We start from the raw sequence: 26,580 nt of genomic DNA, 5'->3' as shown, positions 1-26,580 counted from the left end.
CTCTGTGCTTAAAATTAATATAGTCGTATACATATTGCTAAACAACCTGGCAATCAAACAACATTTTCCAGATTTGTTAGAGGATCACGAGATGGAAAAATTAAGAACAAAAAAGGATGAATGTGTTCCACAGTCCATAGAGCCCATCGAGTTTAAAGTTTCATTCCCAAAAATTCATCCCTCGGATCCGGAGAAATTAGGTATGGAAATGTTTAAGGACAAAAATTAAGTGGATTACAGGACATGTGGCCCAATGGATAAGGCGCCTGCCTACGGAGCAGGAGATTCCAGGTTCGATCCCTGGCACGTTCATACGAATTGTGGAAAATGTAAGCTTAAGAATCTAAACGAATCGTTTATGGGTTCCATCAGAGATAAGGAGATGCGACACTGCCGTGTTAAAGCGGCCATGACACTTTTCCGCGCGCCATCTAGCGGCTAATGCCCTCCCTTCATCATTAGCAGACGAGTTTTTCTGTCATCTCGTTTCCCCAACTTAAAACTGGAATGTTAACACGGTGCAGTTCGATATTGAAATAAGAGTTTTTAACACAATTTGGTTTACAGGTTGTTGTATAATATCAGCTTAGTTAACTGGTTGCGGTTAGAAGTTTCTTGCGATACATTTTGGTTGAATACTTTGATATAGGATAAACATCTTACTTTAAGAAACCTCAAAGCGACAGATTTGACCAGGTTTTTGACTTTACATTTTTCTGAATGTGCTGGCAAATGAAGACTAGGAAACATGGCATTAACATCAATAATTGTAAGTACTTTCTGGGTTGACATTGCAATAACATCACATGGAGAAGATTTTAATCCTTGTGACAGCATCATTTGGAAGACAGACTCGCATGCAAGTACAATTTTGTACACAGAGTTCGAAGGTATACACATCAATCTGTTCTTTCTTAATTTTTTAATGTTCGCTGCATCTTTATCCAAAGGGTCCTCAGTAGAGTCATATAGTGCTTTTCTGCACATGTTGCAATCAAATTGACGTTCCATTTTCACAACACAATATCCAGCAATGTATGCAAGACTTTGGTTTGTAAACGCATCATCAATATTTGAAGCATTTAACTCTTCCTCATTACAAAACATCTCCATTTCAATCGCAGTCTCTTCCTCCACAGGATTTTGTTCAATTTGACAATTTTGGTCCTCCAATGTGGTTGAAGGAAGAAGTGAACAGTTGGATGATAAAGAAGCTGTCACACCACCACTTTTTATGACGAGAAGCTTTCTCATAATGTACTTCACTTGGATTGCAGTGGGATTGTTATTTAACCCACACCTTAATCGAATAATGCTAAAAAAATGCTCGAGTGGATCTTGCTGAGTAAGTCTTGTGCATAGACAACTTAAGGAGTTGGATTGAGTTAACACGTCCCAGGCAAGTGCTACAGTAGATATTATTGTGGCTGTAAAGCCAACTGCAACTGCCTTTCGCCTACTAGTACAAACAAGTGTACCCGTAGTGAGTTTCAAAGATGTAAGAAATCTTTGGAATCCTAATAATTCTTTTTCTTTTTCTGGCAGGTTTGAAATTGTCAGTGGAGCTTTATCATTCGTTTGTTTCGGATTCCACGAGTTCAGCATGTCGAACAACTTGTTGAATTTACGGCAATACTCCTCTGTGGCCTCACTTCCGACCAACTAGAGAAACGAGTAAATTACAATGGTAAAATAAATCAAACTTGTTTTCGCAACGCAACTAAAAATAATTTTTACCTTTGGGTGTTTTAGTTCGTCGCGTAAATGGCGAAGAGCATCCGCTGTTGAGTTACTCAATACTTGCGCAGCAAGAACTACTTTCATCTTATGTGTACTAATGTCGACGTGGCTTTTTGTTAATAAATTTGTTACCAAGACGAAATCCTTGAAGGTTCTGGTATTCAAAAAGCTCGGTGATGAACGACCATTTTGCTGGACGAGAAAAGCCAGGTATCACGATTCCTTTCTCTGTTTCTGATTATAAATTCCGTGCTAATTTTAACATATGGCAGGTATCTAACATCACGTGAATGTCTTCACTTGTCTTGGGATGACTGAATGTAGTTTTCATTGGTGCGTACTTGATGCGGTCGGCTACTATTTGCTGAGGAGTCCTCTTCCTTGGCCGTCTTGGAATGTATGTTGGTCGTTTATCTGGAAATTTGATGTTTGCTCCAAGACAATTGACCATCGTCAAATTTGCAGCCAACCCGTCGAAAGTAACTACTTTTACATTTACGTCGAATTCGTGACAGGCAACAATAACATCATTAAGCACTTTTGACTGGCTTAGCCCCGTTAAATGAGTCGTGAAGTAGTAAGCGACGGGAGATCTCCATTTTCCATCCAATCCAACGACGTAGAACACTAATATTTGAGTAGCAAGAAGTTGATGATCTGTTTCTCGACTTGATTGTTTATCATCAGGAAAATCTGTGAATCCCAAATATTTCTTTAATTGTGGATCGTAGCATAACGCCTTCTTAATGGACATCTCATCCACACTCAAAGTTACATCTTTCCCGTGTTTTACGTCTGCGATGTCTTTTTGTATTTGGGAGCAGTTTCTTAAAAATTTCGGAATTACAACCAACTGGCGCAAGGTAGCGCTGAAGACTCCGAACAGATGGCAAGGTAAAAACCGATCTAATTTTTTCATATGCGGTGTTGGAATAATAACTTAGGTTTATTGCCAGGTCACGGATGAACTTCGAGTGTATCTGCGTTTCTCCTTTTTCTTTCCAGAATTTAACTTCTCGTTAACATAGAGTTGGTAAGCGGTTTCGGACAGGTCGGTTTTCTTGATGGTGTTTTTGTTAGCTTTCTTTAGATCTTCACATTGCATTTTTGACTTCTTCAACTGCTGCTTCAATATTTTAATTTTACCCTCTTTGACGTTTAGTTCAATGTGGCTCTTGCGCTCACGGGATGCCATTGCGGCCAATTTTCTCTTTTTACCAACATTCACTTGCTTGAGGTAGTCTATTTCACAATTGTGCTTCGCATCTAGTTCACAAATTTCTCTCTTTAGACGGTCTATGTGCTCTTTGTATTCCTGCCTTATACGATTGTTTTCTTCTGTAAGTCTGTTGATGTCATCAATACAGCTATTTCTGTTCGGCGAAAAGTAATCTCTGTCATGTAATGGACTGGTACACTTCCTAGGTGGTGTTTCGGGTGTTTCACAGTTTTTATCTAATCTTGCCCTTTTAATTGGAGTCGTAGATTCAGTGATGAGTTGCCTCCGAACAGAGTGAGAAGAGACCGAGGGGGATGTATGATGTTGACTGTGAGATTCTGTAACCTTGACTGGTGTGTCGAAATTAACGATTTCTAAATCGTCGAGAGCTTTCGCTGCTTCGGGGTTTGCATCCAGATCAATAGGATTAAGTTTGCTGTTTCTTAATCTATTCGATTTGCGCCGAGGTGTCCATGTCATCAAAGACGGATCAAAATGAAGTGAACACAACACAGAATGTTTGGATGGCTTGAAACCAGGCACACAATATTTCAGCCATATAGCAAGTCGCAAAGCGTCACTTGGAAAAGTATGGAATGAAACTGATTTGTCACTTCTCTTTGATTGACACTTAACAGCACTACAATTTGGAGCCATTATGACTTTGTGAAGACAGAGCGAATATGAAACATAACTTCTTGAGCTACGGAGCACAACTGGTAACTGAAGCTGTGTATTTCTCAAGGTTTTCTTCGTTAAAAAGTACACCAGGGACCTGTGGGAAATAACCCCTCGATTCCTCGAATTGGCTTCACATAAACTCCGTGAATTATGAGTCTACTCTGCCTATACGAGAGCGAGTCCTTATCCGGCTTTCCCTCACGAAATTCAAATCATCCGCCTTACACATTTTGAGAATTCGTCCGCTAAAGATGAAGGGAGGGCATTAGCCGCTAGATGGCGCGCCGAAAAGTGTCATGGCGGCATTCCCTACTATGTGTCGCATCTCCTTATCTCTGGGTTCCATAGGATTGAATAATTAAACAGAAATACAAGAAATAAAAGTATTCGAAATAACATCCCAGTTAAGAGCAAAACGTATTTTCTTTTCTAACTTTTAATTTAGTAATAAGAACGTTTTATCTTGTTTCACACGTTGATGTGGATCCGTCGTGGATGGAACTCTGTGCTTGAAATTAATATAGTCGTATACATATTGCTAAACAATACCTGGCAATCAAACAACGTTTTCCAGATTTGTTAGAGGATCACGAGATGGAAAAATTAAGAACAAAAAAGGATGAATGTGTTCCACAGTCCATAGAGCCCATCGAGTTTAAAGTTTCATTCCCAAAAATTCATCCCTCGGATCCGGAGAAATTAGGTATGGAAATTTTTAAGGACAAAAATTAAGTGGATTACAGGACGTGTGGCCCAATGGATAAGGCGCCTGCCTACGGAGCAGGAGATTCCAGGTTCAATCCCTGGCACGTTCATACGAATTGTGGAAAATGTAAGCTTAAGAATCTAAACGAATCGTTTATGGGTTCCATAGGATTGAATAATTAAACAGAAATACAAGAAATAAAAGTATTCTAAATAAAATCCCATTGTAACTTTTAATTTAGTAATAAGAACGTTTTATATTGTTTCACACGTTGATGTGGATCCGTCGTGGATGGAACTCTGTGCTTAAAATTAATATAGTCGTATACATATTGCTAAACAACCTGGCAATCAAACAACGTTTTCCAGATTTGTTAGAGGATCACGAGATGGAAAAATTAAGAACAAAAAAGGATGAATGTGTTCCACAGTCCATAGAGCCCATCGAGCTTAAAGTTTCATTCCCAAAAATTCATCCCTCGGATCCGGAGAAATTAGGTATGGAAATTTTTAAGGACAAAAATTAAGTGGATTACAGGACGTGTGGCCCAATGGATAAGGCGCCTGCCTACGGAGCAGGAGATTCCAGGTTCGATCCCTGGCACGTTCATACGAATTGTGGAAAATGTAAGCTTAAGAATCTAAACGAATCGTTTATGAATTCCATAGGATTCAATAATTAAACAGAAATACAAAAAATAAAAGTATTCGAAATAACATCCCAGTTAAGAGCAAAACGTATTTTCTTTTCTAACTTTTAATTTAGTGATAATAACGTTTTATCTTGTTTCACACGTTGATGTGGATCCGTCGTGGATGGAACTCTGTGCTTAAAATTAATATAGTCGTATACATATTGCTAAACAATCTGGCAATCAAACAACATTTTCCAGATTTGTTAGAGGATCACGAGATGGAAAAATTAAGAACAAAAAAGGATGAATGTGTTCCACAGTCCATAGAGCCCATCGAGTTTAAAGTTCCATTCCCAAAAATTCATCCCTCGGATCCGGAGAAATTAGGTATGGAAATGTTTAAGGACAAAAATTAAGTGGATTACAGGACGTGTGGCCCAATGGATAAGGCGCCTGCCTACGGAGCAGGAGATTCCAGGTTCGATCCCTGGCAGGTTCATACGAATTGTGGAAAATGTAAGCTTAAGAATCTAAACGAATCGTTTATGGGATCCATAGAATTGAATAATTAAACAGAAATACAAGAAAAAAAAGTATTCTAAATAAAATCCCAATTAAGAGAAAAGCGTAGTTTTCTTTTCTAACTTTTAATTTAGTAATAAGAACGTTTTATCTTGTTTCACACGTTGATGTGGATCCGTCGTGGATGGAACTCTGTGCTTGAAATTAATATAGTCGTATACAAATTGCTAAACAATACCTGGCAATCAAACAACGTTTTCCAGATTTGTTAGAGGATCACGAGATGGAAAAATTAAGAACAAAAAAGGATGAATGTGTTCCACAGTCCATAGAGCCCATCGAGTTTAAAGTTTCATTCCCAAAAATTCATCCCTCGGATCCGGAGAAATTAGGTATGGAAATTTTTAAGGACAAAAATTTAGTGGATTACAGGACGTGTGGCCCAATGGATAAGGCGCCTGTCTACGGAGCAGGAGATTCCAGGTTCGATCCCTGGCACGTTCATACGAATTGTGGAAAATGTAAGCTTAAGAATCTAAACGAATCGTTTATGAAATCCATAGGATTCAATAATTAAACAGAAATACAAGAAATAAAAGTATTCGAAATAACATCCCAGTTAAGAGCAAAACGTATTTTCTTTTCTAACTTTTAATTTAGTGATAAGAACGTTTTATCTTGTTTCACACGTTGATGTGGATCCGTCGTGGATGGAACTCTGTGCTTAAAATTAATATAGTCGTATACATATTGCTAAACGATCTGGCAATCAAACAACATTTTCCAGATTTGTTAGAGGATCACGAGATGGAAAAATTAAGAACAAAAAAGGATGAATGTGTTCCACAGTCCATAGAGCCCATCGAGTTTAAAGTTTCATTCCCAAAAATTCATCCCTCGGATCCGGAGAAATTAGGTATGGAAATGTTTAAGGACAAAAATTAAGTGGATTACAGGACGTGTGGCCCAATGGATAAGGCGCCTGCCTACGGAGCAGGAGATTCCAGGTTCGATCCCTGGCACGTTCATACGAATTGTGGAAAATGTAAGCTTAAGAATCTAAACGAATCGTTTATGGGAATAATTAAACAGAAATACAAGAAATAAAAGTATTCTAAATAAAATCCCAATTAAGAGAAAAGCGTATTTTTCTTTTCTAACTTTTAATTTAGTAATAAGAACGTTTTATCTTGTTTCACACGTTGATGTGGATCCGTCGTGGATGGAACTCTGTGCTTGAAATTAATATAGTCGTATACATATTGCTAAACAATACCTGGCAATCAAACAACGTTTTCCAGATTTGTTAGAGGATCACGAGATGGAAAAATTAAGAACAAAAAAGGATGAATGTGTTCCACAGTCCATAGAGCCCATCGAGTTTAAAGTTTCATTCCCAAAAATTCATCCCTCGGATCCGGAGAAATTAGGTATGGAAATTTTTAAGGACAAAAATTAAGTGGATTACAGGACGTGTGGCCCAATGGATAAGGCACCTGCCTACGGAGCAGGAGATTCCAGGTTCAATCCCTGGCACGTTCATACAAATTGTGGAAAATGTAAGCTTAAGAATCTTAACGAATCGTTTATGGGTTCCATAGGATTGAATAATTAAACAGAAATACAAGAAATAAAAGTATTCTAAATAAAATCCCAATTAAGAGAAAAGCGTATTTTTCTTTTCTAACTTTTAATTTAGTAATAAGAACGTTTTATCTTGTTTCACACGTTGATGTGGATCCGTCGTGGATGGAACTGTGTGCTTAAAATTAATATAGTCGTATACATATTGCTAAACAACCTGGCAATCAAACAACGTTTTCCAGATTTGTTAGAGGATCACGAGATGGAAAAATTAAGAACAAAAAAGGATGAATGTGTTCCACAGTCCATAGAGCCCATCGAGTTTAAAGTTTCATTCCCAAAAATTCATCCCTCGGATCCGGAGAAATTAGGTATGGAAATTTTTAAGGACAAAAATTAAGTGGATTACAGGACGTGTGGCCCAATGGATAAGGCGCCTGCCTACGGAGCAGGAGATTCCAGGTTCGATCCCTGGCAGGTTCATACGAATTGTGGAAAATGTAAGCTTAAGAATCTAAACGAATCGTTTATGGGCTCCATAAGATTGAATAATTAAACAGAAATACAAGAAATAAAAGTATGCTAAATAAAATCCCAATTAAGAGAAAAGCGTATTTTTCTTTTCTAACTTTTAATTTAGTAATAAGAACGTTTTATCTTGTTTCACACGTTGATGTGGATCCGTCGTGGATGGAACTCTGTGCTTGAAATTAATATAGTCGTATACATATTGCTAAACAATACCTGGCAATCAAACAACGTTTTCCAGATTTGTTAGAGGATCACGAGATGGAAAAATTAAGAACAAAAAAGGATGAATGTGTTCCACAGTCCATAGAGCCCATCGAGTTTAAAGTTTCATTCCCAAAAATTCATCCCTCGGATCCGGAGAAATTAGGTATGGAAATTTTTAAGGACAAAAATTTAGTGGATTACAGGACGTGTGGCCCAATGGATAAGGCGCCTGCCTACGGAGCAGGAGATTCCAGGTTCGATCCCTGGCACGTTCATACGAATTGTGGAAAATGTAAGCTTAAGAATCTAAACGAATCGTTTATGGGTTCCATAAGATTCAATAATTAAACAGAAATACAAGAAAAAAAAGTATTCTAAATAAAATCCCAGTTAAGAGCAAAACGTATTTTCTTTTCTAACTTTTAATTTAGTAATAAGAACGTTTTATCTTGTTTCACACGTTGATGTGGATCCGTCGTGGATGGAACTCTGTGCTTAAAATTAATATAGTCGTATACATATTGCTAAACAACCTGGCAATCAAACAACGTTTTCCAGATTTGTTAGAGGATCACGAGATGGAAAAATTAAGAACAAAAAAGGATGAATGTGTTCCACAGTCCATAGAGCCCATCGAGTTTAAAGTTTCATTCCCAAAAATTCATCCCTCGGATCCGGAGAAATTAGGTATGGAAATTTTTAAGGACAAAAATTAAGTGGATTACAGGACGTGTGGCCCAATGGATAAGGCGCCTGCCTACGGAACAGGAGATTCCAGGTTCGATCCCTGGCAGGTTCATACGAATTGTGGAAAATGTAAGCTTAAGAATCTAAACGAATCGTTTATGGGCTCCATAAGATTGAATAATTAAACAGAAATACAAGAAATAAAAGTATGCTAAATAAAATCCCAATTAAGAGAAAAGCGTATTTTTCTTTTCTAACTTTTAATTTAGTAATAAGAACGTTTTATCTTGTTTCACACGTTGATGTGGATCCGTCGTGGATGGAACTCTGTGCTTGAAATTAATATAGTCGTATACATATTGCTAAACAATACCTGGCAATCAAACAACGTTTTCCAGATTTGTTAGAGGATCACGAGATGGAAAAATTAAGAACAAAAAAGGATGAATGTGTTCCACAGTCCATAGAGCCCATCGAGTTTAAAGTTTCATTCCCAAAAATTCATCCCTCGGATCCGGAGAAATTAGGTATGGAAATTTTTAAGGACAAAAATTTAGTGGATTACAGGACGTGTGGCCCAATGGATAAGGCGCCTGCCTACGGAGCAGGAGATTCCAGGTTCGATCCCTGGCACGTTCATACGAATTGTGGAAAATGTAAGCTTAAGAATCTAAACGAATCGTTTATGGGTTCCATAAGATTCAATAATTAAACAGAAATACAAGAAAAAAAAGTATTCTAAATAAAATCCCAGTTAAGAGCAAAACGTATTTTCTTTTCTAACTTTTAATTTAGTAATAAGAACGTTTTATCTTGTTTCACACGTTGATGTGGATCCGTCGTGGATGGAACTCTGTGCTTAAAATTAATATAGTCGTATACATATTGCTAAACAACCTGGCAATCAAACAACGTTTTCCAGATTTGTTAGAGGATCACGAGATGGAAAAATTAAGAACAAAAAAGGATGAATGTGTTCCACAGTCCATAGAGCCCATCGAGTTTAAAGTTTCATTCCCAAAAATTCATCCCTCGGATCCGGAGAAATTAGGTATGGAAATTTTTAAGGACAAAAATTAAGTGGATTACAGGACGTGTGGCCCAATGGATAAGGCGCCTGCCTACGGAGCAGGAGATTCCAGGTTCGATCCCTGGCAGGTTCATACGAATTGTGGAAAATGTAAGCTTAAGAATCTAAACGAATCGTTTATGGGCTCCATAAGATTGAATAATTAAACAGAAATACAAGAAATAAAAGTATGCTAAATAAAATCCCAATTAAGAGAAAAGCGTATTTTTCTTTTCTAACTTTTAATTTAGTAATAAGAACGTTTTATCTTGTTTCACACGTTGATGTGGATCCGTCGTGGATGGAACTCTGTGCTTGAAATTAATATAGTCGTATACATATTGCTAAACAATACCTGGCAATCAAACAACGTTTTCCAGATTTGTTAGAGGATCACGAGATGGAAAAATTAAGAACAAAAAAGGATGAATGTGTTCCACAGTCCATAGAGCCCATCGAGTTTAAAGTTTCATTCCCAAAAATTCATCCCTCGGATCCGGAGAAATTAGGTATGGAAATTTTTAAGGACAAAAATTTAGTGGATTACAGGACGTGTGGCCCAATGGATAAGGCGCCTGCCTACGGAGCAGGAGATTCCAGGTTCGATCCCTGGCACGTTCATACGAATTGTGGAAAATGTAAGCTTAAGAATCTAAACGAATCGTTTATGGGTTCCATAAGATTCAATAATTAAACAGAAATACAAGAAAAAAAAGTATTCTAAATAAAATCCCAGTTAAGAGCAAAACGTATTTTCTTTTCTAACTTTTAATTTAGTAATAAGAACGTTTTATCTTGTTTCACACGTTGATGTGGATCCGTCGTGGATGGAACTCTGTGCTTAAAATTAATATAGTCGTATACATATTGCTAAACAACCTGGCAATCAAACAACGTTTTCCAGATTTGTTAGAGGATCACGAGATGGAAAAATTAAGAACAAAAAAGGATGAATGTGTTCCACAGTCCATAGAGCCCATCGAGTTTAAAGTTTCATTCCCAAAAATTCATCCCTCGGATCCGGAGAAATTAGGTATGGAAATTTTTAAGGACAAAAATTAAGTGGATTACAGGACGTGTGGCCCAATGGATAAGGCGCCTGCCTACGGAGCAGGAGATTCCAGGTTCGATCCCTGGCAGGTTCATACGAATTGTGGAAAATGTAAGCTTAAGAATCTAAACGAATCGTTTATGGGCTCCATAAGATTGAATAATTAAACAGAAATACAAGAAATAAAAGTATGCTAAATAAAATCCCAATTAAGAGAAAAGCGTATTTTTCTTTTCTAACTTTTAATTTAGTAATAAGAACGTTTTATCTTGTTTCACACGTTGATGTGGATCCGTCGTGGATGGAACTCTGTGCTTGAAATTAATATAGTCGTATACATATTGCTAAACAATACCTGGCAATCAAACAACGTTTTCCAGATTTGTTAGAGGATCACGAGATGGAAAAATTAAGAACAAAAAAGGATGAATGTGTTCCACAGTCCATAGAGCCCATCGAGTTTAAAGTTTTATTCCCAAAAATTCATCCCTCGGATCCGGAGAAATTAGGTATGGAAATTTTTAAGGACAAAAATTTAGTGGATTACAGGACGTGTGGCCCAATGGATAAGGCGCCTGCCTACGGAGCAGGAGATTCCAGGTTCGATCCCTGGCACGTTCATACGAATTGTGGAAAATGTAAGCTTAAGAATCTAAACGAATCGTTTATGGGTTCCATAAGATTCAATAATTAAACAGAAATACAAGAAAAAAAAGTATTCTAAATAAAATCCCAGTTAAGAGCAAAACGTATTTTCTTTTCTAACTTTTAATTTAGTAATAAGAACGTTTTATCTTGTTTCACACGTTGATGTGGATCCGTCGTGGATGGAACTCTGTGCTTAAAATTAATATAGTCGTATACATATTGCTTAACAACCTGGCAATCAAACAACGTTTTCCAGATTTGTTAGAGGATCACGAGATGGAAAAATTAAGAACAAAAAAGGATGAATGTGTTCCACAGTCCATAGAGCCCATCGAATTTAAAGTTTCATTCCCAAAAATTCATCCCTCGGATCCGGAGAAATTAGGTATGGAAATTTTTAAGGACAAAAATTTAGTGGATTACAGGACGTGTGGCCCAATGGATAAGGCGCCTGCCTACGGAGCAGGAGATTCCAGGTTCGACCCCTGGCACGTTCATACGAATTGTGGAAAATGTAAGCTTAAGAATCTTAACGAATCGTTTATGGGTTCCATAGGATTCAATAATTAAACAGAAATACAAGAAATAAAAGTATTCGAAATAACTTCCCAGTTAAGAGCAAAACGTATTTTCTTTTCTAACTTTTAATTTAGTAATAAGAACGTTTTATCTTGTTTCACACGTTGATGTGGATCCGTCGTGGATGGAACTCTGTGCTTAAAATTAATATAGTCGTATACATATTGCTAAACAACCTGGCAATCAAACAACGTTTTCCAGATTTGTTAGAGGATCACGAGATTGAAAAATTAAGAACAAAAAAGGATGAATGTGTTCCACAGTCCATAGAGCCCATCGAGTTTAAGTTTCATTCCCAAAAATTCATCCCTCGGATCCGGAGAAATTAGGTATGGAAATTTTTAAGGACAAAAATTAAGTGGATTACAGGACGAGTGGCCCAATGGATAAGGCGCCTGCCTACGGAGCAGGAGATTCCAGGTTCGACCACTGGCACGTTCATACGAATTGTGGAAAATGCAAGCTTAAAAATCTTAACGAATCGTTTATGGGTTCCATAGGATTCAATAATTAAACAGAAATACAAGAAAAAAAAGTATTCTAAATAAAATCCCAGTTAAGAGAAAAGCGTATTTTTCTTTTCTAACTTTTAATTTAGTAATAAGAACGTTTTATCTTGTTTCACACGTTGATGTGGATCCGTCGTGGATGGAACTCTGTGCTTGAAATTAATATAGTCGTATACATATTGCTAAACAATACCTGGCAATCAAACAACGTTTTCCAGATTTGTTAGAGGATCACGAGATGGAAAAATTAAGAACAAAAAAGGATGAATGTGTTCCACAGTCCATAGAGCCCATCGAGTTTAAAGTTTCATTCCCAAAAATTCATCCCTCGGATCCGGAGAAATTAGGTATGGAAATTTTTAAGGACAAAAATTAAGTGGATTACAGGACGTGTGGCCCAATGGATAAGGCGCCTGCCTACGGAGCAGGAGATTCCAGGTTCGATCCCTGGCACGTTCATACGAATTGTGGAAAATGTAAGCTTAAGAATCTAAACGAATCGTTTATGGGTTCCATAGGATTCAATAGTTAAACAGAAATACAAGAAATAAAAGTATTCGAAATAACTTCCCAGTTAAGAGCAAAACGTATTTTCTTTTCTAACTTTTAATTTAGTAATAAGAACGTTTTATCTTGTTTCACACGTTGATGTGGATCCGTCGTGGATGGAACTCTGTGCTTAAAATTAATATAGTCGTATACATATTGCTAAACAACCTGGCAATCAAACAACGTTTTCCGGATTTGTTAGAGGATCACGAGATTGAAAAATTAAGAACAAAAAAGGATGAATGTGTTCCACAGTCCATAGAGCCCATCGAGTTTAAAGTTTCATTCCCAAAAATTCATCCCTCGGATCCGGAGAAATTAGGTATGGAAATTTTTAAGGACAAAAATTAAGTGGATTACAGGACGTGTGGCCAAATGGATAAGGCGCCTGCCTACGGAGCAGGAGATTCCAGGTTCGACCCCTGGCACGTTCATACGAATTGTGGAAAATGTAAGCTTAAGAATCTTAACGAATCGTTTATGGGTTCCATAGGATTGAATAATTAAACAGAAATACAAGAAATAAAAGTATTCTAAATAAAATCCCAATTAAGAGAAAAGCGTATTTTTCTTTTCTAACTTTTAATTTAGTAATAAGAACGTTTTACCTTGTTTCACACGTTGATGTGGATCCGTCGTGGATGGAACTCTGTGCTTGAAATTAATATAGTCGTATACATATTGCTAGACAATACCTGGCAATCAAACAACGTTTTCCAGATTTGTTAGAGGATCACGAGATGGAAAAATTAAGAACAAAAAAGGATGAATGTGTTCCACAGTCCATAGAGCCCATCGAGTTTAAAGTTTCATTCCCAAAAATTCATCCCTCGGATCCGGAGAAATTAGGTATGGAAATTTTTAAGGACAAAAATTTAGTGGATTACAGGACGTGTGGCCCAATGGATAAGGCGCCTGCCTACGGAGTAGGAGATTCCAGGTTCGTTCCCTGGCACGTTCATACGAATTGTGGAAAATGTAAGCTTAAAAATCTTAACGAATCGTTTATGGGTTCCATAGGATTCAATAATTAAACAGAAATACAAGAAATAAAAGTATTCGAAATAACTTCCCAGTTAAGAGCAAAACGTATTTTCTTTTCTAACTTTTAATTTAGTAATAAGAACGTTTTATCTTGTTTCACACGTTGATGTGGATCCGTCGTGGATGGAACTCTGTGCTTAAAATTAATATAGTCGTATACATATTGCTAAACAACCTGGCAATCAAACAACGTTTTCCGGATTTGTTAGAGGATCACGAGATTGAAAAATTAAGAACAAAAAAGGATGAATGTGTTCCACAGTCCATAGAGCCCATCGAGTTTAAAGTTTCATTCCCAAAAATTCATCCCTCGGATCCGGAGAAATTAGGTATGGAAATTTTTAAGGACAAAAATTAAGTGGATTACAGGACGTGTGGCCCAATGGATAAGGCGCCTGCCTACGGAGCAGGAGATTCCAGGTTCGACCCCTGGCACGTTCATACGAATTGTGGAAAATGTAAGCTTAAGAATCTTAACGAATCGTTTATGGGTTCCATAGGATTGAATAATTAAACAGAAATACAAGAATTAAAAGTATTCTAAATAAAATCCCAATTAAGAGAAAAGCGTATTTTTCTTTTCTAACTTTTAATTTAGTAATAAGAACGTTTTACCTTGTTTCACACGTTGATGTGGATCCGTCGTGGATGGAACTCTGTGCTTGAAATTAATATAGTCGTATACATATTGCTAGACAATACCTGGCAATCAAACAACGTTTTCCAGATTTGTTAGAGGATCACGAGATGGAAAAATTAAGAACAAAAAAGGATGAATGTGTTCCACAGTCCATAGAGCCCATCGAGTTTAAAGTTTCATTCCCAAAAATTCATCCCTCGGATCCGGAGAAATTAGGTATGGAAATTTTTAAGGACAAAAATTTAGTGGATTACAGGACGTGTTGCTCAATGGATAAGGCGCCTGCCTACGGAGCAGGAGATTCCAGGTTCGATCCCTGGCACGTTCATACGAATTGTGGAAAATGTAAGCTTAAGAATCTAAACGAATCGTTTATGGGTTCCATAGGATTGAATAATTAAACAGAAATACAAGAAATAAAAGTATTCGAAATAACATCCCAGTTAAGAGCAAAACGTATTTTCTTTTCTAACTTTTAATTTAGTAATAAGAACGTTTTATCTTGTTTCACACGTTGATGTGGATCCGTCGTGGATGGAACTCTGTGCTTAAAATTAATATAGTCGTATACATATTGCTAAACAACCTGGCAATCAAACAACGTTTTCCAGATTTGTTAGAGGATCACGAGATTGAAAAATTAAGAACAAAAAAGGATGAATGTGTTCCACAGTCCATAGAGCCCATCGAGTTTAAAGTTTCATTCCCAAAAATTCATCCCTCGGATCCGGAGAAATTAGGTATGGAAATTTTTAAGGACAAAAATTAAGTGGATTACAGGACGTGTGGCCCAATGGATAAGGCGCCTGCCTACGGAGCAGGAGATTCCAGGTTCGATCCCTGGCACGTTCATACGAATTGTGGAAAATGTAAGCTTAAAAATCTTAACGAATCGTTTATGGGCTCCATAGGATTGAATAATTAAACAGAAATACAAGAAATAAAAGTATTCGAAATAAAATCCCAATTAAGAGAAAAGCGTATTTTTCTTTTCTAACTTTTAATTTAGTAATAAGAACGTTTTATCTTGTTTCACACGTTGATGTGGATCCGTCGTGGATGGAACTCTGTGCTTGAAATTAATATAGTCGTATACATATTGCTAAACAATACCTGGCAATCAAACAACGTTTTCCAGATTTGTTAGAGGATCACGAGATGGAAAAATTAAGAACAAAAAAGGATGAATGTGTTCCACAGTCCATAGAGCCCATCGAGTTTAAAGTTTCATTCCCAAAAATTCATCCCTCGGATCCGGAGAAATTAGATATGGAAATTTTTAAGGACAAAAATTAAGTGGATTACAGGACTTGTGGCCCAATGGATAATTCGCTTGCCTACGGAGCAGGAGATTCCAGGTTCGATCCCTGGCACGTTCATACGAATTGTGGAAAATGTAAGCTTAAGAATCTAAACGAATCGTTAATGGGTTCCATAGGATTGAATAATTAAACAGAAATACAAGAAATAAAAGTATTCGAAATAACATCCCAGTTAAGAGCAAAACGTATTTTCTTTTCTAACTTTTAATTTAGTAATAAGAACGTTTTATCTTTTTTCACACGTTGATGTGGATCCGTCGTGGATGGAACTCTGTGCTTAAAATTAATATAGTCGTATACATATTGCTAAACAACCTGGCAATCAAACAACGTTTTCCAGATTTGTTAGAGGATCACGAGATTGAAAAATTAAGAACAAAAAAGGATGAATGTGTTCCACAGTCCATAGAGCCCATCGAGTTTAAAGTTTCATTCCCAAAAATTCATCCCTCGGATCCGGAGAAATTAGGTATGGAAATTTTTAAGGACAAAAATTAAGTGGATTACAGGACGTGTGGCCCAATGGATAAGGCGCCTGCCTACGGAGCAGGAGATTCCAGGTTCGATCCCTGGCACGTTCATACGAATTGTGGAAAATGTAAGCTTAAGAATCTAAACGAATCGTTAATGGGTTCCATAGGATTGAATAATTAAACAGAAATACAAGAAATAAAAGTATTCGAAATAACATCCCAGTAAAGAGCAAAACGTATTTTCTTTTCTAACTTTTAATTTAGTAATAAGAACGTTTTATCTTGTTTCACACGTTGATGTGGATCCGTCGTGGATGGAACTCTGTGCTTAAAATTAATATAGTCGTATACATATTGCTAAACAACCTGGCAATCAAACAACGTTTCCCAGATTTGTTAGAGGATCACGAGATGGAAAAATTAAGAAGAAAAAAGGATGAATGTGTTCCACAGTCCATAGAGCCCATCGAGTTTATAGTTTCATTCCCAAAAATTCATCCCTCGGATCCGGAGAAATTAGGTATGGAAATTTTTAAGGACAAAAATTAAGTGGATTACAGGACGTGTGGCCCAATGGATAAGGCGCCTGCCTACGGAGCAGGAGATTCCAGATTCGATCCCTGGCACGTTCATACGAATTGAGGAAAATGTAAGCTTAACAATCTAAACGAATCGTTTATGGGTTCCATAGGATTGAATAATTAAACAGAAATACAAGAAATAAAAGTATTCTAAATAAAATCCCAATTGAGAGAAAAGCGTATTTTTCTTTTCTAACTTTTAATTTAGTAATAAGAACGTTTTATCTTGTTTCACACGTTGATGTGGATCCGTCGTGGATGGAACTCTGTGCTTAAAATTAATATAGTCGTATACATATTGCTAAACAACCTGGCAATCAAACAACGTTTTCCAGATTTGTTAGAGGATCACGAGATTGAAAAATTAAGAACAAAAACGGATGAATGTGTTTCACAGTCCATAGAGCCCATCGAGTTTAAAGTTTCATTCCCAAAAATTCATCCCTCGGATCCGGAGAAATTAGGTATGGAAATTTTTAAGGACAAAAATTAAGTGGATTACAGGACGTGTGGCCCAATGGATAAGGCGCCTGCCTACGGAGCAGGAGATTCCAAGTTCGATCCCTGAAACGTTCATACGAATTGTGGAAAATGTAAGCTTAAGAATCTAAACGAATCGTTAATGGGTTCCATAGGATTGAATAATTAAACAGAAATACAAGAAATAAAAGTATTCGAAATAACATCCCAGTTAAGAGCAAAACGTATTTTCTTTTCTAACTTTTAATTTAGTAATAAGAACGTTTTATCTTTTTTCACACGTTGATGTGGATCCGTCGTGGATGGAACTCTGTGCTTAAAATTAATATAGTCGTATACATATTGCTAAACAACCTGGCAATCAAACAACGTTTCCCAGATTTGTTAGAGGATCACGAGATGGAAAAATTAAGAAGAAAAAAGGATGAATGTGTTCCACAGTCCATAGAGCCCATCGAGTTTAAAGTTTCATTCCCAAAAATTCATCCCTCGGATCCGGAGAAATTAGGTATGGAAATTTTTAAGGACAAAAATTAAGTGGATTACAGGACGTGTGGCCCAATGGATAAGGCGCCTGCCTACGGAGCAGGAGATTCCAGGTTCGATCCCTGGCACGTTCATACGAATTGTGGAAAATGTAAGCTTAAGAATCTAAACGAATCGTTTATGGGTTCCATAGGATTGAATAATTAAACAGAAATACAAGAAAAAAAGTATTCTAAATAAAATCCCAATTAAGAGAAAAGCGTATTTTTCTTTTCTAACTTTTAATTTAGTAATAAGAACGTTTTATCTTGTTTCACACGTTGATGTGGATCCGTCGTGGATGGAACTCTGTGCTTGAAATTAATATAGTCGTATACATATTGCTAAACAATACCTGGCAATCAAACAACGTTTTCCAGATTTGTAAGAGGATTACGAGATGGAAAAATTAAGAACAAAAAAGGATGAATGTGTTCCACAGTCCATAGAGCCCATCGAGTTTAAAGTTTCATTCCCAAAAATTCATCCCTCGGATCCGGAGAAATTAGGTATGGAAATTTTTGAAGGACAAAAATTAAGTGGATTACAGGACGTGTGGCCCAATGGATAAGGCGCCTGCCTACGGAGCAGGAGATTCCAGGTTCGATCCCTGGCACGTTCATACGAATTCAAGAAAATGTAAGCTTAAGAATCTAAACGAATCGTTAATGGGTTCCATAGGATTGAATAATTAAACAGAAATACAAGAAATAAAAGTATTCGAAATAACATCCCAGTTAAGAGCAAAACATATTTTTCTTTTCTAACTTTTAATTTAGTAATAAGAACGTTTAATCTTGTTTCACATGTTGATGTGGATCTGTCGTAGATGGAACTCTGTGCTTGAAATTAATATAGTCGTATACATATTGCTAAACAATACCTGGCAATCAAACAACGTTTTCCAGATTTGTTAGAGGATCACGAGATGGAATAATTAAGAAAAAAAAAGGATGAATGTGTTCCACAGTCCATAGAGCCCATCGAGTTTAAAGTTTCATTCCCAAAAATTCATCCCTCGGATCCGGAGAAATTAGGTAGGGAAATTTTAGAAAGACAAAAATTAAGTGGATTACAGGACGTGTGGCCCAATGGATAAGGCGCCTGCCTACGGAGCAGGAGATTCCAGGTCGATCCCTGGCACGTTTATACGAATTGTGGAAAATGTAAGCTTAAGAATCTAAACGAATCGTTAATGGGTTCCATAGGATTGAATAATTAAACAGAAATACAAGAAATAAAAGTATTCGAAATAAAATCCCAGTTAAGAGCAAAGCGTTTTTTTCTTTTCTAATTTTTAATTTAGTAATAAGAACGTTTTATCTTGTTTCACATGTTGATGTGGATCCTTTGTAGATGGAACTCTTTGCTTGAAATTAATATAGTCGTATACATATTGCTAAACAACCTGGCAATCAAACAACATTTTCCAGATTTGTTAGAGGATCACGAGATGGAAAAATTAAGAACAAAAAAGGATGAATGTGTTCCACAGTCCATAGAGCCCATCGAATTTAAAGTTTCATTCCCAAAAATTCATCCCTCGGATCCGGAGAAATTAGGTATGGAAATTTTTAAGGACAAAAACAAGATTCCTTCGGTAACGTCCTTCGGTAATTTTTTTAAACGTTAAAGAGACAGAAAATCAAGGTTATAGTAGATTAATACATACTATAACGTTTGGAAAATTCTGTTTCCCTTTATTATCTTCCATAATTGATTCTTTATAACTAATTGAAAAATAATCTGTAATATTATGAGTGGTGCGAATTATGAATGGCGGAGGATTCGCCCCGCCACCCCACGTCGCACTTCATGTTTAGATTAAGTTATAGCAATATTTATTACTATAGTAACATGGAATTAGAAAAATTATTAGTTACATATTAACTACAAAGAAATGGATGTGCTCTTATAGCAGTTAGATTAAACCACCGCTGAAAAAATCTTTATAATTAAGGCATATAACCTAAGTGTTTTACGACCGGTTCCGAAATCGATACCGATGGTAGCGTCGCTAGCGATATTACCATTGCTTTACTTCGACTTTTGTTACATTATTTGGTGTACTCACCAACCGGGCCACGCATTCCCTTATATACAAATGTCAATGTTGGTCTGATGGTTAGCAACTCGGGCTGCCAATCGTATTGTTTAGGGTTCGAATCTCGATCTCGAAAAATAAATTTGTAATTTTTGAAAAATTACTCTTAAAAAGCTTTCGGAGGTAAATGGAAGTGGAAGATCGGTGGTAACTCTTCACGACCACCAGAAGATCTTGATGACTGTGAAGAGGACAAGGGAAGAAGAGAGAGATGACCCAGAGCTTCAAAATGAGAATAATCAAACATTTTTAAATGTTCCTCAACTTATTGGTTGATGACTAACTGTTAAAAAAAGGAGGAATAGAAATTTTACTTGATCAAAAAATTTATTAAAATCAAGACAAAAAACAGTAAACAAAAAGAGGTGATAATAAAACAAAAGATTTAAAAAAGTAATAATGGTAAAATACAAAGTAAAAAGAAGAATAAAGACGAAATCGAAATCGAACATAAAAACAAAATCAAATAATAAATACTCTCCACTCCCGTAGCAGAAAACTTGTCTTGCTAGGGAAGATCCAAACTTTTTTTTTGTTTTTGTTTACACTGCTGAGCATGCACTGACAGTTGGAAGGTTACGCAAAAAAAGCGAATTCACTGCCTAGGATTCGGCAACCAGCTAGGTAACAAGTACGCAAATTAAATTTTTAAAACAGTAATGAAAACAAATGAAAAACCCGTTACGCCATGTATCAAATTTTGACAGAATTATGTACAAAATTTGGTGACGATTGGTCATTCAGGGAAGAAACGTATAAAGGAACACTAAATGGACATTAAACCCTCTGAATTTCACTACTAGCTACTACTACCCTACCCCCTATACCCCACACCCTATATTGTTAAGGACCTTCGTATATAAATATACCTCAGGGATTAAGTGGATTACAGGACGTGTGGCCAAATGGGTAAAACGCCTGCCTACGAAGCAGGAGATTCCAGGTTCGATCCATGGCACTCTCATAAGAGTTATAGAAAATGTAAGCTTAAGAATCTAAACGAATCGTTAATGGGTTCCACAGTATTGATTAAATAAACAGAAATACAAGAAATAAAAGTATTCAAAATAAAATTCCAGTTAACAGCAAAGCGTATTTTTCTTTTCTCACTTTTAATTTAGTAATACGAACGTTTTATCTTGTTTCACACGTTGATGTGGATCCGTTGTGGATGAAACTCTGTGCTTGAAATTAATATAGTCGTATACATATTGCTAAACAACCTGGCAATCAAACAACTTTTTCCAGATTTGTTAGAAGATCACGAGATGGAAAAATTAAGAACAAAAAAGAATGAATGTGTTCCACAGTCCCTAGAGCCCATCGAATTTAAAGTTTCATTCCCAAAAATTCATCCCTCGGATCCGGAGAAATTAGGTATGGAAATTTTTAAGGACAAAAATTAAGTGGAATACAGGACGTGTGCTCCAATGGATAAGGCGCCTGCCTACGGAGCAGGAGATTCCAGGTTCGATCCCTGGCACGTTCATGCGAATTGTCGACAATGTAAGCTTAAGAATCTAAAAGATTCGTTAATGGGTTCCATAGGATTGATTAATTAAACAGAAATACAAGAAATAAAAGTATTCAAAATAAAATCCCAGTTAAGAGCAAAGCGTATTTTTCTTTTCTAACTTTTAATTTAGTAATAAGAACGTTTTATCTTGTTTCACACGTTGATGTGGATCCGTCGTGGATGAAACTCTGTGCTTGAAATTAATATAGTCGTATACATATTGCTAAACAACCTGGCAATCAAACAACTTTTTCCAGATTTGTTAGAGGATCACGAGATGGAAAAATTAAGAACAAAAAAGGATGAATATGTTCCACAGTCCATAGAGCCCATCGAGTTTAAAGTTTCATTCCCAAAAACTCATCCCTCGGATCTGGAGAAATTAGGTATGGAAATTTTTAAGGACAAAAATTAAGCGGGTTACAGGACGTGTGGCCCAATGGATAAGGGTTTGATCCCTGGCACGTTCATACGAATTGTGGAAAATGTAAGCTTAAGAATCTAAACGAATCGTTAATGGGTTCCATAGGATTGAATAATTAACAAGCAATCCACCACTCAAGCGCACCAAATCCACGGACCCCCCTTTTTTCCAATTCCGCAATGGGACCTAGAAATCTGAAATAATTCAGGCATATCCAATTTTTTACTCCGGATTCACTGTTTTTGCAGAATTCAAATATTCCCTGACGTTCGGGAGATATTTAATGTTAAAGTTTGAGTTTTTTCAAATTTTAACAATTTTGGGGGGTCTCTGGCATCGCTTTTTGGGTAAATGTTAACCTTTTAAAAAAAAACTAATTGAACCAAAAGTTTGCTCGGCCATCCCTTAATACCAATCCAAAAGGAATTTACATTCTGGATTAGATTGGCCGAGTTATTCCCAATCTAGTAAAGTGTAATTTTGACCAGTTTCCCACCCAGCCTAGTCGCCATTTTTTATCACTCTCCCTCGCGTTCCTGGCGGATGACAGCCGAAGCATACGAGTTCTCTGCACCTCGGGCTTCATATTTCCGGCCACTAGACTATATGAAATGGCCTACAGTATGTCCCCCGGTCTAAAGTGAAGGCCAGGAAAGCGTAGCTTCGTCTGTCAATCGCTTGGAACGCGAGGGAGAGTTTAAAAAAATGGCGACTTGGCTGGGTGAGAAACTGGTCAAAATTACACTTTACAAGATTGGGAATAACTCGGCCAATCTAATTCGGAATGTAAATTCCTTTTGGATTGGTATTAAGGGATGGCCGAGCAAACTTTTGATTGAATTAGTTTTTTTTTAAAGGTTAGCATTTACCCAAAAAGCGATGCCAAAGACCCACCAAAATTTTTAAAATTTGAAAAAACTCAAACTTTAACATTAAATATCTCCCGAACGGCAGGGAATATTTGAATTCTTCAAAAACAGGTGAATCCGGAGTAAAAAACTGGATATGCCTGAATTATTTCAGATTTCTAGGTCCCATAGCCGAATTGGAAAAAAAAGAGGGGTCCATGGATTTGGTGCGCTTGAGTGGTGGATAGCTTGTTAACCAGAAATACAAGAAATAAAAGTATTCGAAATAAAATCCCAGTTAAGAGCAAAGCGTATTTTTTTTCTAACTTTTAATTTGGTAATAAGAACGTTTTATCTTGTTTCACACGTTGATGTGGATCCGTCGTGGATGGAACTCTGCGCTTGAAATTAATATAGTCGTATACATATTGCTAAACAACCTGGCAATCAAACAACATTTTCCAGATTTGTTTGAGGATCACGAGATGGAAAAATTAAGAACTAAAAGGATGAATGTGTTCCACAGTCCATAGAGCCCATCGAGTTTAAAGTTTCATTCCCAAAAATTCATCCCTCGGATCCGGAGAAATTAGGTATGGAAATTTTCAAGGACAAAAATTAAGTGGATAATAGAACGTGTGGCCCAATGGATAAGGCGCCTGCATTCGGAGCAGGAGATTCCAGGTTCGATCCCTGGCAAGTTCATACGAATTGTGGAAAATGTAAGCTTAAGGATCTAAACGAATCGTTAATGGGGTCCATAGAATCGATTAATTAAACAGAAATACAAGAAATAAAAGTATTCGAAATAATATCCCAGTTAAGAGCAAAGCGTTTTTTTCTTTTCTAATTTTTAATTAAGTAATAAGAACGTTTTATCTTGTTTCACATGTTGATGTGGATCCGTCGTAGATGGAACTCTTTGCTTGATATTAATATAGTCGTATACATATTGCTAAACAACCTAGCAATCAAACAACATTTTCCAGATTTGTTAGAGGATCACGAGATGGAAAAATTAAGAACAAAAAGGATGAATGTGTTCCACAGTCCATAGAGCCCATCGAGTTTAAAGTTTCATTCCCAAAAATTCATCCCTCGTATCCGGAGAAATTAGGTATAGAAATTTTTAAGGACAAAAATTAAGTGGATTACAGGACGTGTGGCCCAATGGAGAAGGCGCCTGCCTACGGAGCAGGAGATTCTAGGTTCGATCCCTGGCACGTTCATACGAATTGTACAAAATGTAAGCTTAAGACTCTAAACGAATCGTTAATGGGTTCGATAGGATTGAATAATTAAACAGAAATACAAGAAATAAAAGTATTCGAAATAATATCCCAGTTAAGAGCAAAGCGTTTTTTTCTTTTCTAATTTTTAATTTAGTAATAAGAACGTTTTATCTTGTTTCACAAGTTGATGTGGATCCGTCGTGGATGGAACTCTGTGCTTGAAATTAATATAGTCGTATACATATTTCTAAACAATACCTGGCAATCAAACAACGTTTTCCAGATTTGTTAGAGGATCACGAGATGGAAAAATTAAGAACAAAAAAGGATGAATGTGTTTCACAGTCCATAGAGCCCATCGAGTTTAAAGTTTCATTCCCAAAAATTCATCCCTTGGATCCGGAGAAATTAGGTATGGAAATTTTAGAAGGACAAAAATTAAGTGGATTACAGGACGTGTGGCCCAATGGATAAGGCGCCTGCCTACGGAGCCGGAGATTCCAGGTTCAATCCCTGGCACGTTCAAACGAATTGTGGAAAATGTAAGCTTAAGAATCTAAACGAATCGTTATTGGGTTCCATAGGATTGAATAAATAAACAGAAATACAAGAAATAAAAGTATTCGAAATAACATCCCAGTTAAGACCAAAGCGTTTTTTTCTTTTCTAACTTTTAATTTAGTTATAAGAACGTTTTATCTTGTTTCACACGTTGATGTGGATCCGTCGTGGATGGAACTCTGTGCTTGAAATTAATATAGTCGTATACATATTGCTCAACAACCTGGCAATCAAACAACATTTTCCAGATTTGTTAGAGGATCACGAGATGGAAAAATTAAGAACAAAAAAGGATGAATGTGTTCCACAGTCCATAGAGCCCATCGAGTTTAAAGTTTCATTCCCAAAAATTCATCCCTCGGATCCGGAGAAATTAGGTATGGAAATTTTTAAGGACGAAAATTAAGTTGATTACCTGACGTGTGGCCAATGGATAAGGCGCCTGCCTACGGAGCAGGAGATTCCAGGTTCGATCCCTGGCACGTTCATACAAATTGTGGAAAATGTAAGCTTAAGAATCTAAACGAATCGTTAATGGGTTCCATAGGATTGAATAATTAAACAGAAATACAAGAAATAAAAGTATTCGAAATAAAATCCCAGTTAAGAGTAAAGCGTATTTTTCTTTTCTAACTTTTAATTTAGTAATAAGAACGTTTTATCTTGTTTCACACGTTGATGTGGATCCGTCGTGGATGGAACTCTGTGCTTGAAATTAATATAGTCGTATACATATTGCTAAACAACCTGGCAATCAAACAACGTTTTCCAGATTTGTTAGAGGATCACGAGATGGAAAAATTAAGAACAAAAAGGATGAATGTGTTCCACAGTCCATAGAGCCCATCGAGTTTAAAGTTTCATTCCCAAAAATTCATCCCTCGGATCCGGAGAAATTAGGTATAGAAATTTTCAAGGACAAAAATTAAGTGGATTACAGGACGTGTGGCCCAATGGATAAGGCGCCTGCCTACGGAGCAGGAGATTCCATGTTCGATCCCTGGCACGTTCATACGAATTGTAGAAAATGTAAGCTTAAGAATCTAAACGAATCGTTATTGGGTTCCATAGGATTGAATAATTAAACAGAAATACAAGAAATAAAAGTATTCGAAATAACATCCCAGTTAAGAGCAAAACGTATTTTCTTTTCTAACTTTTAATTTAGTAATAAGAACGTTTTATCTTGTTTCACACGTTGATGTTGATCCGTCGTGGATGGAACTCTGTGCTTGAAATTAATATAGTCGTATACATATTGCTAAACAATACCTGGCAATCAAACAACGTTTTCCAGATTTGTTAGAGGATCACGAGATGGAAAAATTAAGAACAAAAAAGGATGAATGTGTTCCACAGTCCATAGAGCCCATCGAGTTTAAAGTTTCATTCCCAAAAATTCATCCCTCGGATCCGGAGAAATTAGGTATGGAAATTTTTAAGGACAAAAATTAAGTGGAATACAGGACGTGTGCTCCAATGGATAAGGCGCCTGCCTACGGAGCAGGAGATTCCAGGTTCGATCCCTGGCACGTTCATACAAATTGTGGAAAATGTAAGCTTAAGAATCTAAACGAATCGTTAATGGGTTCCATAGGATTGAATAATTAAACAGAAATACAAGAAATAAAAGTATTCGAAATAACATCCCAGTTAAGAGCAAAACGTATTTTCTTTTCTAACTTTTAATTTAGTAATAAGAACGTTTTATCTTGTTTCACACGTTGATGTTGATCCGTCGTGGATGGAACTCTGGGCTTAAAATTAATATAGTCGTATATATATTGCTAAACAACCTGGCAATCAAACAACATTTTCCAGATTTGTTAGAAGATCACGAGATGGAAAAATTAAGAACAAAAAAGGATGAATGTGTTCCACAGTCCATAGAGCCCATCGAGTTTAAAGTTTCATTCC

The 26,580-nt window shown here is 36.7% G+C and overlaps 30 non-coding genes across 30 annotated transcripts; all 30 read left to right on the top strand.

The window, feature by feature from the left end:
* Positions 1 to 239: 239 nt before the first annotated feature.
* Positions 240 to 312, top strand: Trnar-acg. The gene has a single exon. It is a non-coding gene; the product is annotated as a tRNA-Arg (tRNA).
* A 4,070-nt stretch (positions 313 to 4,382) lies between these two features.
* Positions 4,383 to 4,455, top strand: Trnar-acg. The gene has a single exon. It is a non-coding gene; the product is annotated as a tRNA-Arg (tRNA).
* A 427-nt stretch (positions 4,456 to 4,882) lies between these two features.
* Trnar-acg lies at positions 4,883 to 4,955 on the top strand. The gene has a single exon. It is a non-coding gene; the product is annotated as a tRNA-Arg (tRNA).
* Positions 4,956 to 5,406: 451 nt separating this feature from the next.
* On the top strand, positions 5,407 to 5,479 carry Trnar-acg. Its single transcript has one exon. It is a non-coding gene; the product is annotated as a tRNA-Arg (tRNA).
* A 454-nt stretch (positions 5,480 to 5,933) lies between these two features.
* Trnar-acg lies at positions 5,934 to 6,006 on the top strand. Its single transcript has one exon. It is a non-coding gene; the product is annotated as a tRNA-Arg (tRNA).
* Positions 6,007 to 6,457: 451 nt separating this feature from the next.
* On the top strand, positions 6,458 to 6,530 carry Trnar-acg. Its single transcript has one exon. It is a non-coding gene; the product is annotated as a tRNA-Arg (tRNA).
* A 441-nt stretch (positions 6,531 to 6,971) lies between these two features.
* On the top strand, positions 6,972 to 7,044 carry Trnar-acg. The gene has a single exon. It is a non-coding gene; the product is annotated as a tRNA-Arg (tRNA).
* A 452-nt stretch (positions 7,045 to 7,496) lies between these two features.
* On the top strand, positions 7,497 to 7,569 carry Trnar-acg. Its single transcript has one exon. It is a non-coding gene; the product is annotated as a tRNA-Arg (tRNA).
* Positions 7,570 to 8,023: 454 nt separating this feature from the next.
* On the top strand, positions 8,024 to 8,096 carry Trnar-acg. The gene has a single exon. It is a non-coding gene; the product is annotated as a tRNA-Arg (tRNA).
* Positions 8,097 to 8,547: 451 nt separating this feature from the next.
* Trnar-acg lies at positions 8,548 to 8,620 on the top strand. The gene has a single exon. It is a non-coding gene; the product is annotated as a tRNA-Arg (tRNA).
* A 454-nt stretch (positions 8,621 to 9,074) lies between these two features.
* On the top strand, positions 9,075 to 9,147 carry Trnar-acg. Its single transcript has one exon. It is a non-coding gene; the product is annotated as a tRNA-Arg (tRNA).
* Positions 9,148 to 9,598: 451 nt separating this feature from the next.
* Positions 9,599 to 9,671, top strand: Trnar-acg. Its single transcript has one exon. It is a non-coding gene; the product is annotated as a tRNA-Arg (tRNA).
* A 454-nt stretch (positions 9,672 to 10,125) lies between these two features.
* On the top strand, positions 10,126 to 10,198 carry Trnar-acg. Its single transcript has one exon. It is a non-coding gene; the product is annotated as a tRNA-Arg (tRNA).
* Positions 10,199 to 10,649: 451 nt separating this feature from the next.
* On the top strand, positions 10,650 to 10,722 carry Trnar-acg. The gene has a single exon. It is a non-coding gene; the product is annotated as a tRNA-Arg (tRNA).
* A 454-nt stretch (positions 10,723 to 11,176) lies between these two features.
* Positions 11,177 to 11,249, top strand: Trnar-acg. The gene has a single exon. It is a non-coding gene; the product is annotated as a tRNA-Arg (tRNA).
* Positions 11,250 to 11,700: 451 nt separating this feature from the next.
* On the top strand, positions 11,701 to 11,773 carry Trnar-acg. The gene has a single exon. It is a non-coding gene; the product is annotated as a tRNA-Arg (tRNA).
* Positions 11,774 to 12,750: 977 nt separating this feature from the next.
* On the top strand, positions 12,751 to 12,823 carry Trnar-acg. The gene has a single exon. It is a non-coding gene; the product is annotated as a tRNA-Arg (tRNA).
* A 451-nt stretch (positions 12,824 to 13,274) lies between these two features.
* Trnar-acg lies at positions 13,275 to 13,347 on the top strand. Its single transcript has one exon. It is a non-coding gene; the product is annotated as a tRNA-Arg (tRNA).
* Positions 13,348 to 13,801: 454 nt separating this feature from the next.
* Positions 13,802 to 13,874, top strand: Trnar-acg. Its single transcript has one exon. It is a non-coding gene; the product is annotated as a tRNA-Arg (tRNA).
* Positions 13,875 to 14,325: 451 nt separating this feature from the next.
* Positions 14,326 to 14,398, top strand: Trnar-acg. The gene has a single exon. It is a non-coding gene; the product is annotated as a tRNA-Arg (tRNA).
* A 454-nt stretch (positions 14,399 to 14,852) lies between these two features.
* Positions 14,853 to 14,925, top strand: Trnar-acg. The gene has a single exon. It is a non-coding gene; the product is annotated as a tRNA-Arg (tRNA).
* Positions 14,926 to 15,376: 451 nt separating this feature from the next.
* Trnar-acg lies at positions 15,377 to 15,449 on the top strand. The gene has a single exon. It is a non-coding gene; the product is annotated as a tRNA-Arg (tRNA).
* A 978-nt stretch (positions 15,450 to 16,427) lies between these two features.
* Positions 16,428 to 16,500, top strand: Trnar-acg. The gene has a single exon. It is a non-coding gene; the product is annotated as a tRNA-Arg (tRNA).
* Positions 16,501 to 16,951: 451 nt separating this feature from the next.
* Trnar-acg lies at positions 16,952 to 17,024 on the top strand. Its single transcript has one exon. It is a non-coding gene; the product is annotated as a tRNA-Arg (tRNA).
* A 976-nt stretch (positions 17,025 to 18,000) lies between these two features.
* Positions 18,001 to 18,073, top strand: Trnar-acg. The gene has a single exon. It is a non-coding gene; the product is annotated as a tRNA-Arg (tRNA).
* A 454-nt stretch (positions 18,074 to 18,527) lies between these two features.
* Positions 18,528 to 18,600, top strand: Trnar-acg. The gene has a single exon. It is a non-coding gene; the product is annotated as a tRNA-Arg (tRNA).
* A 4,902-nt stretch (positions 18,601 to 23,502) lies between these two features.
* Trnar-ucg lies at positions 23,503 to 23,575 on the top strand. The gene has a single exon. It is a non-coding gene; the product is annotated as a tRNA-Arg (tRNA).
* A 451-nt stretch (positions 23,576 to 24,026) lies between these two features.
* Positions 24,027 to 24,099, top strand: Trnar-acg. The gene has a single exon. It is a non-coding gene; the product is annotated as a tRNA-Arg (tRNA).
* Positions 24,100 to 24,554: 455 nt separating this feature from the next.
* Trnar-acg lies at positions 24,555 to 24,627 on the top strand. Its single transcript has one exon. It is a non-coding gene; the product is annotated as a tRNA-Arg (tRNA).
* A 975-nt stretch (positions 24,628 to 25,602) lies between these two features.
* Trnar-acg lies at positions 25,603 to 25,675 on the top strand. The gene has a single exon. It is a non-coding gene; the product is annotated as a tRNA-Arg (tRNA).
* The last annotated feature ends 905 nt before the right edge of the window (positions 25,676 to 26,580 follow it).

This window comes from Daphnia pulicaria, chromosome 6 (genome assembly GCF_021234035.1).
Source record: "Daphnia pulicaria isolate SC F1-1A chromosome 6, SC_F0-13Bv2, whole genome shotgun sequence".
NCBI classification, from domain to species: Eukaryota; Metazoa; Arthropoda; class Branchiopoda; order Diplostraca; family Daphniidae; genus Daphnia; species Daphnia pulicaria.
Note: the sequence above shows the minus strand (reverse complement) of the source record. Positions and strands in the feature narration are given on the sequence as shown.